This window comes from Suricata suricatta, chromosome 13 (genome assembly GCF_006229205.1).
Source record: "Suricata suricatta isolate VVHF042 chromosome 13, meerkat_22Aug2017_6uvM2_HiC, whole genome shotgun sequence".
Taxonomy (NCBI): Eukaryota; Metazoa; Chordata; class Mammalia; order Carnivora; family Herpestidae; genus Suricata; species Suricata suricatta.
The window spans coordinates 71122261-71130001 of NC_043712.1; the positions used below are offsets into that span (position 1 = coordinate 71122261).

General features: G+C 42.0%; 1 long non-coding RNA gene across 2 annotated transcripts; it reads left to right on the forward strand.

Annotated features, from left to right (window-relative positions):
• Nucleotides 1-1121: 1121 nt before the first annotated feature.
• Nucleotides 1122-7465, forward strand: LOC115276499. 2 transcript variants are annotated; one of them, XR_003901971.1, is made up of 3 exons: nucleotides 1122-1421; nucleotides 5862-6040; nucleotides 7231-7465. It is a non-coding gene; the product is annotated as an uncharacterized LOC115276499 (long non-coding RNA). The 2 variants fall into 2 exon arrangements; XR_003901970.1 differs by lacking the exon at nucleotides 7231-7465 and adding an exon at nucleotides 6216-6455.
• Nucleotides 7466-7741: the final 276 nt, after the last annotated feature.

A 7741-nucleotide genomic window follows, 5' to 3' on the forward strand; every position in this document is an offset into this window, starting at 1 on the left:
AAATGGCTTTGGGCTTCTTTGCCTGAAGTTTAGTCCCTCTTATTCTGTTCTCCTTAGAGACGGCACATAACTGCTTTTTATTCTCTGTGTGATCCCACGGGCTGTACTTGAAGACCTTTATTCAACTACCCTCAGCTTTTCCTGGCTGCCTAATTAACCCTCTTTTGAGTCTTTTCTCGTGGGTTCTAGCCCAACCTTTTAGTTACTGCACTTAGCACCACTTCCCTGGATCCTGTCCAAGTAGCTCAGGCACAAGATGGCTCACAAAACAAGGGTTTCCCCCAAGGGCCACAGGCAGCGTGACATCTCAGTGAGAAAGGAAAAAAAAAAAAGAAAAAGAAAAGAAAAAAAGAAACAAGAGAAAGCTAACAAAAGCACACAAGCTGCCATTCAGGGCAGGGGCTTCCTGGTGAGGACCTGATCCTTCAGGCCACTCCCTTGGCATGGCTTTGCTATTAGGGTGACTGGGATTTTGTCCAAAGTTCTCTCCAGGTGAAAAAGCAAGCCCTGCTTCAGGCTGAGGAGGTACCATTAAGTCATTTTCTTATTGCCTTTCAGACCAGATTTGAACTATAAATAAACCAAGTGCCTAGGAGTAGCCACAATGCTTGCTGGAAGGTTATTTGCATCCCTGTCTCTATCTGAATTCCTCTTATGCCAACTCTTCCTTTTAGAAACCCCACAAGGTTGGCAGGTCCACCACTCCTGCTGCCAATGTCAGTGCATTAGCACTTAGCTTAAGTGAACACATATGCCAGGCAGGCTCACTGCTTCCTTCCTCCCTCTTCCTAATGGAAACACTTCAGATAAGGAATGACACCACTAATATATTGCATATACTTATTGTATCGATCCAATTTTAGACTACCAGCCCTTCAAAATACTGACTGTATTAGCTAACATGTAGAGAGACCAGAACAGGCATACAATGATGACATAATAACAAAGGATACTAAAGACAATGATGATACAATGATGGTAATAAGGGTAGCCATGGTAGTGGCCATGGTAGCAATAAGAGCTTAGTGCTTACTGAGTGCCGACCACGGCTGGGCGTGTATTTGCATTATATGTTGTGTGTGTGTGTGTGTGTGTGTGTGTGTGTGTGTGTGTGTGTGTTTTCTATCTTCACAGTAACTCCAGGAGTGTTTTCTAATCTTTAGATGGAGAAAGGGAGTCCTGGGGCAGCGAAATGACTCACCCAAAGGCCTATGGTGGACAAGCAGAACGGTGATACCAATGTCACGTGGACATCTAGTTCTGCCAAGTTACCTCTACGTTTAATTTTATGTGACAAGGCAAATGAAAAGAGTTTAATTTTTAAATTCATTCCAAAAAATGTTAAGGCAGTCTTACGTTTCACTGGAGAGCCACTGGTGAGATAGCATACCAGATGCAAAGGCCACTTTCAGGAGATCAAGGTGGGTTTGTGTGTGTGTGTGTGTGTGTGTGTGTGTGTGTGTGTGTGTGTGTGTTGTGTGTTTTCCACATAACAGGCTACAAATAGAACATTTAATGTTCTCATAGCTCCACTGTAAAAGGTATTTACTCTCCACTCGTCTCTTTTCTTGTATGCTCCAGAGGTATTATTGGGCATATAAAGGAGGTGAGCTACCAAAGGCTCACATGAGTTTAAAACTCCATTTCTTCTTCATAATTTTTTTTTTACTTTGGAAAAAACATGAGTTAGTTTCTTAGTTTCTTTAACTTCATGGAACTGGAGAATCTGGTTTTGTGTGGTAAAACCAAAAGAAAAAAGGAGCTTGTAAATAATGCATATGATCTGTGTGAACTTGAAAACAGTGATCATCTACCTCTTCAGTATAGGTGCAATGACCCTGAATATGACAAAAGTAGGCTATTAACACAGTTACCGATCCAAGATTTCTCATCAATATACTGTCCATTGGACCATTTTGTATTTTGTCACCTTGGCTTACCAGAAAAATATTAGACCTGCTAATCTCCACGTCTCGATAAGATACCCAGCTTCTAGAAAGATCAGGAAACCTAAATAGTATAATATCTAAAGAAAGGACAGAAAGGAGATTCTCCAAATGTCATATAAAAATAAGACTGTTGAGGGGCACCTGGGTGGCTCAGTCAGTTAAGTGTTCAACATTGGGTCAGGTCATGATCTCATGGTCTGTGAGTTTGAGCCCCATGTCAGGCTCTGTGCTAAGAGCTTAGAGCCTGAAGCCTGCTTTGTATTCAGTGTCTCTCTCTCTCTCTGCCCCTTCCCTGCTCATGCTCTCTCTGTCTCTCAAAATAGTAAGTAAACATTAAAAAATTAAAAATATATAAGACTGTTGACCATGAGATCACTCATTTGATTTTGTGACTGGAAGTATCAATCTTTAATATCCAACACTTTGGTCTAGTAAAGGAATAACTAAGATTTGTTAAACACTTTCATTCATTGTTTAGTATGCCCCAGGCATTCTAAATACTAGACACATATTTGCTTCTATTGAATCCTGACAACAACCCTTTAAATAAGTCTATAATCATCCCTATTTTATATATAATGAAACTGAGTCACAGAAGAGTCAAATCACTCACCCAAAGTTATACTGGTTGAGAAAAGGTCAAGCTGAGACGTGAGTGTGAGTTTAGTTATCAGAGAGGCCTCAGGTCTAGGGAAGGGCAGGTGTTGAGTGAACTCCATCTTCCTCCTCGTGTGGCAGGAGGGTGTGTGGTCTCAGAACACCCTGAACCCACAGCTCTAGGCCCTCTGCTCCATGCCAACCTCAGTACCATTTTCCCCTGGGATCATGTGCCTGGCCTATTGGACAAAGCCATTCTAACCCAACTAGGAATTTGGGATGATGGACCATCTCTGAGCTCTCTGAGATTCATAGTTTTCTTAAATCTCTTTTCAAGAAATTGTAATGGGGTTACATATCACTTACTTTTTAAGCCTGATTGAGAGGAACCTGAATCCTGAGTTTGCACATCCTGGCAATGGACTGCCTGGAAGCCCTAGGTAGATTTTCTTCGAAGAACTGGACACCCTTAATGACCTTTTTTCTTTATATAATCACACTGGACAGTGACAAATCCTGGTGGCAAGTAGTACCCTTTAAATCTGAGATGACACAATCCTAACACATTAACTTCCCTCCCCCTAAGTCCTCTGCTCTTTGCTCCAAGTCACCAGCAACAACCATTTCTAAAAAGAGCTTTCCCCCTCTAATCAAAAAGAAACCTTTTCTGGTGGCCTTCTCATATTCTAGCCTTTGACAACAATTTTCTTAGCATCCTTTTTGAAGCTTTTGTATATTATTTCCTTTAAATGGCTAACAGGGATGGACCTATATCACTACTGAATAAGAAAGACTCACCCATAACACATTCACACCCAAACACATTGCAGTCAGAACCTGAGAAGAAATTACAAGATGGCCTAACCAGTGTGTGGTGCCTTGACAGAATGGATGAAAGGGCCAGGGAAGTAGAGACTATCATTTATAATTTAGCAGCATTATTTTATTATGACCACCTCTGCTCTCCTAGATTTGTCTCACATCCTCCTTGGCATTTTAAACAAAAAGATGCTTTCCTCCAGTTCTCCCTCTGTTTTTACCAGGTCGTGTTATGTCTTGTCTCATCAAGTCATGTTTGATGTGACATGACATGGGGTGCTATGTAACTCAACCCAATCAATAGAGGAGTCAGGAACAGCTTTGGTGGAACTTTGATACAAAGCTAGGGTCTAGGGCCACTGACTGCTTTGTGAACATCTCCCAGCTCTTTTGGTAACCGGGATGGACAGAGGCATGGATATCCTCACCACATGTGACAATGGCCTATTTGTGGTTTTCTTTTTCTCTTCTACTGATAACCTCATCGGGGAACCTATAAATGAAATACATTTTTTTAATTGGATATTCTCTAACTAGATAAGTGATCTATTGTCCATCAAGGACTGGCTACATAATTCATGGGGTTCAGGGTCAAATAAAAATGCATAGCCCCCTGTTAAAAAGTAAGAGTTTCAATTTCAAGATGGCAGCATCAGAGCATTTAATCAAGTGCGGAGCCCTTCTGAGCACCGGACCCTGTGTGACATGGGGTCCGTGCCTCACACACCTAGAAGGCTCTTGGTCTTGGGATCATATGCAGGGGTCTTCCTGTCCTTAGAAAGTGTACTCTGCATGATGGTGCACATTTCTGATGATGGCCTATCATGCCAGACACAAGAGGGAGAAGAGGAATGTCATTATGACTGCATTCAGGGATATTTCAATCGGTGCTGATTGCTACTTCTTAAAGCACAGCAATTTGCTGCACAGATTCTGTAGTGGTGGGAACGGCACTCACTGCTATTTCCTAGCTCCGTCTACCTCCCTCTCCTCCTTGCAATACTTCCTTTATTTCCTTTCTTCTGTTTTGGTTTGGTTCATAATACTTTGGGCAAAGATTACTTCCTTTACATTTTTACACTGAGGCTTTTATTCCAAATGAAATCTGCTTTGCTTCATTTTATCTCAGTGGTCCTCAGCAAAATGGCAGCAGCGTATTGTACAATTAATTGGTGCAATTTATGGACTCAAAGAACTGACCCCCTTTTTTTTAAGCTTTAAGGTATGTGTGTGTGTGTGGGTGTGTGTGTTTGCACTTAAACCTAAAATCCAAAAACACCTTTTGCAAACTACAAATGAACTAGTACACATTTACTTGGTACATAAATACACAGTTTTGAAGTTCGTTGAAATCTCTAAAAGAGTGCATAAAACAGGATGGGGAAATAAAAGAGAAAATGGAATTTAAGGAGATCTTTTGAGCCAAATATTTTTCTTTTCAAATGGGCCAACATAATGGACCCCACATCTCTATTTTAAAACAAGTAGAACTGTTTTAAGATCCTAAAAGATTCCATCCATGAAAGGGGTCCTGGGTCCTTTTAGATTTGTCATCATCTTAACACCAGCTGGCCCCAGAGAGCCTGCTCTGAGGTGCCTTTGACAGAGCAACCCTGCCTTTGGAAATCTGCAAAAGAAATTACCCAATTAAGATGTAATGGCTCTCCAAGCCTTCCCAGTCATACTGAAAGGAATGAAGGAGGCATATTGGCAATCACAGGTGCGCCATAAAATCTTCTCCAGTTGTACCAAATCTGCAAGGCTGAATTACCCAGCCCTGTCCTGACTGGAGTGCCACATGTACATGTGCAGGCGAGGGTGGCAGGATGTGACCAGATGGGGTCAATCTGTCAGGGGTATTTAGAAAGCTGTTCTGTAGACACAGAGTGGGGTGAAGAGGCATTGGGAGGCAAGGATGACATAGAATTTACCCAACGTGGTTATTTTCTGTCCTCGAACAGATTCAATTTACAGAAAGCTAGACTTTTTTTTTTAAAGCATCATGTAGGAGGCATAGGTATTTTTACACATTTTCTGGTAAAATTAACATACACTAATGGTTTTTAAGTAGGTCCCACACCCAACATGGGGCTTGAACTCAAGACCCCAGGATCAAGGGTCACGTGCTCTACCGACTGAGCCAGCCAGCCAGGTGCCCCAACACATGCTGATTTTTAAAGGCTTATAACATTTTGATTGGTTTTTGGGGACTTGCTTTTAATTGCCTTTTAATTTTACCATGCTTCCCTAGAAAATTTCGTTTTTTCAAAACATGAACATTATTTAGATTTAGCAAGGCTGAAGGTGGTTTCCCTCTGTAAGCAGTAGTCAGGGCCTCCAAGGTCAGGGTTGATGTGGGAAGATGGTCCCGCTATTTTTTTCTCCTTCCTTTTTCTCTCCCTTTTTCTTTTGCCTTCACAAGATCAAGGAAAGGGTAAATAAAAACAGCCCTGGGCCTGTAAAAAGACGACAATGTTCAGTCTTTTGCTTTTGCAGAGGACAGGAGCATGACTTAGAGTGAGCGCAGCGCATTCAGTAATCCAAGGCTGTGTCATGGCTTTGGGGACCAGCGCAGGACAGAGGACACCACGCTTCACAGGGACATGCAAAGCAACAGCAACAGCACAGGGAACAGGAGGGAGAAGAGAAGTTCAGCCCTGTGATTATGCTCCACAGTGAGTGTGTGTGTGTGTCAGTGTGTGAGCACCAGACAGTGTGTGTGTGTGTGTGTGTGTGTGTGTGTGTGTGTGTGTGTGTGTGTGTGTGAGTGCCTGCTCAAACACACACCAAAGGGGTTTCAACCCTTCTGTAAGACTGTTTCTGTTTTACCAATCTCCATTCTAAAATTAGGATTCTCTAAACCTGTGCTGTCCAGTGCAGTAACCACACTCACCACATGTGGCTACTGAGCACTTGAAGAGGGGCTGGTCCAAATGGAGATGTGCTCTTCAGTATAAAATACACACCAGATTTCTGACTCAGCATGGTGAAGAGAATCTACACTATTTTACTAATGTTCAAATGGATCAATGTTAAAATGATTAATATTTCAGATATATTGTGTTCACTAAAATATAGCCTTAAAATTAATTTTGCCTATATTTTGGTACTTTTCAATGTGGCTATGAAGAAAATTTAAATCAAAGATGTGGCTTACATTATTTTCTATTGGACAGTGCTCCTCTGAATCTTTCAGTCCTTGATGTGTGTGTGGAGAGGGGTGGGGAGGGGGGTTTTGGGTTGCCCTCCACACATGTATAATTCTTTGATCTTGGCATCCTAATCGCCCCAAAACTTCTCACTCGATTACCCCCAGCCCAGGAAGATATGACACTTTTCAGGAAGGACTATCTACAGTTGTCAGTTTCTCCATGTCCCGTAATCCTGCAAAGGAAATATATTTACAAGGCACTTATGCCTGGCAGCTCGCTTATCTTTCTTAAAATATAGGTGAGGGACTGGTTCTGTGATTGAGCACAAAATGAGAGCTGCTCTTTCACACCATCTTCCAAGCAGGTGGTATTATGTGCCACACTATTTATTCAGTGAGTTCAGAGCCCAAACAGAGAAAGAAAGGAGAGAGAGAGAGAGAGAGAGAGAGAGAGAGAGAGAGAGAGAAATCTCTTCACCAAAAAATTCCTGATTTCTCCAGCAATTCTCCAGGAGCAAACAGAGCAGAATCAGACATTTGGTGTTAGCACTACCTCATTATCTAAATCCTCTGAAATTACTCTAAAGCTATCGTTAAAGATAAAAAGTGATTATATTATTAATAGTATCTACTTGTATTTGTGTAGCTCTTTATAGTTTAAAAAGCATATCGTGAACTTATCATCTGATCTCTTCTGATGACTCCATGACTTAGATGGTTTTATTCCCATTTGCAAATGAGGACACCGGCTGCATGAGCTACAGAAGAACAGAAAGAGTTAGCGGCAAGCCAAGAGCAGACCTCCAGTCTCCGAACTGACTCTGATAGTATTTTCCCCTCAATTCCTCCTATACTAAGGCTTAGTTGGTTTTGTGTGAAGATACTTTAAAATGTTCCCTCTACACTCTGTAAGATTCTTATGATAAGGACAAATAAACTCTGAGGGGTGGGACAGTGGGTCATAGAGATCACCAAAGCCACTTGTCATAGCTGTGTCACTTGAAATTAGTTGGTGTCACCCGCATTTGTAGATGTGATATAGATTTGATCACCAGCATGGGCCAATTGTGAACCACTGAGGCTCCGAACAGTGGTCCCCACATGGTGAGCATCAGAATCGACCTGGAGCACCTGTTAAAGCACAGCCTTCCTCTCCAGAGTCTGTTGGTCCCATGGCTCTAGGGTGGGCCTGAGCGTTTGCGTTTCTAACTAGTTCCCAAGTGAC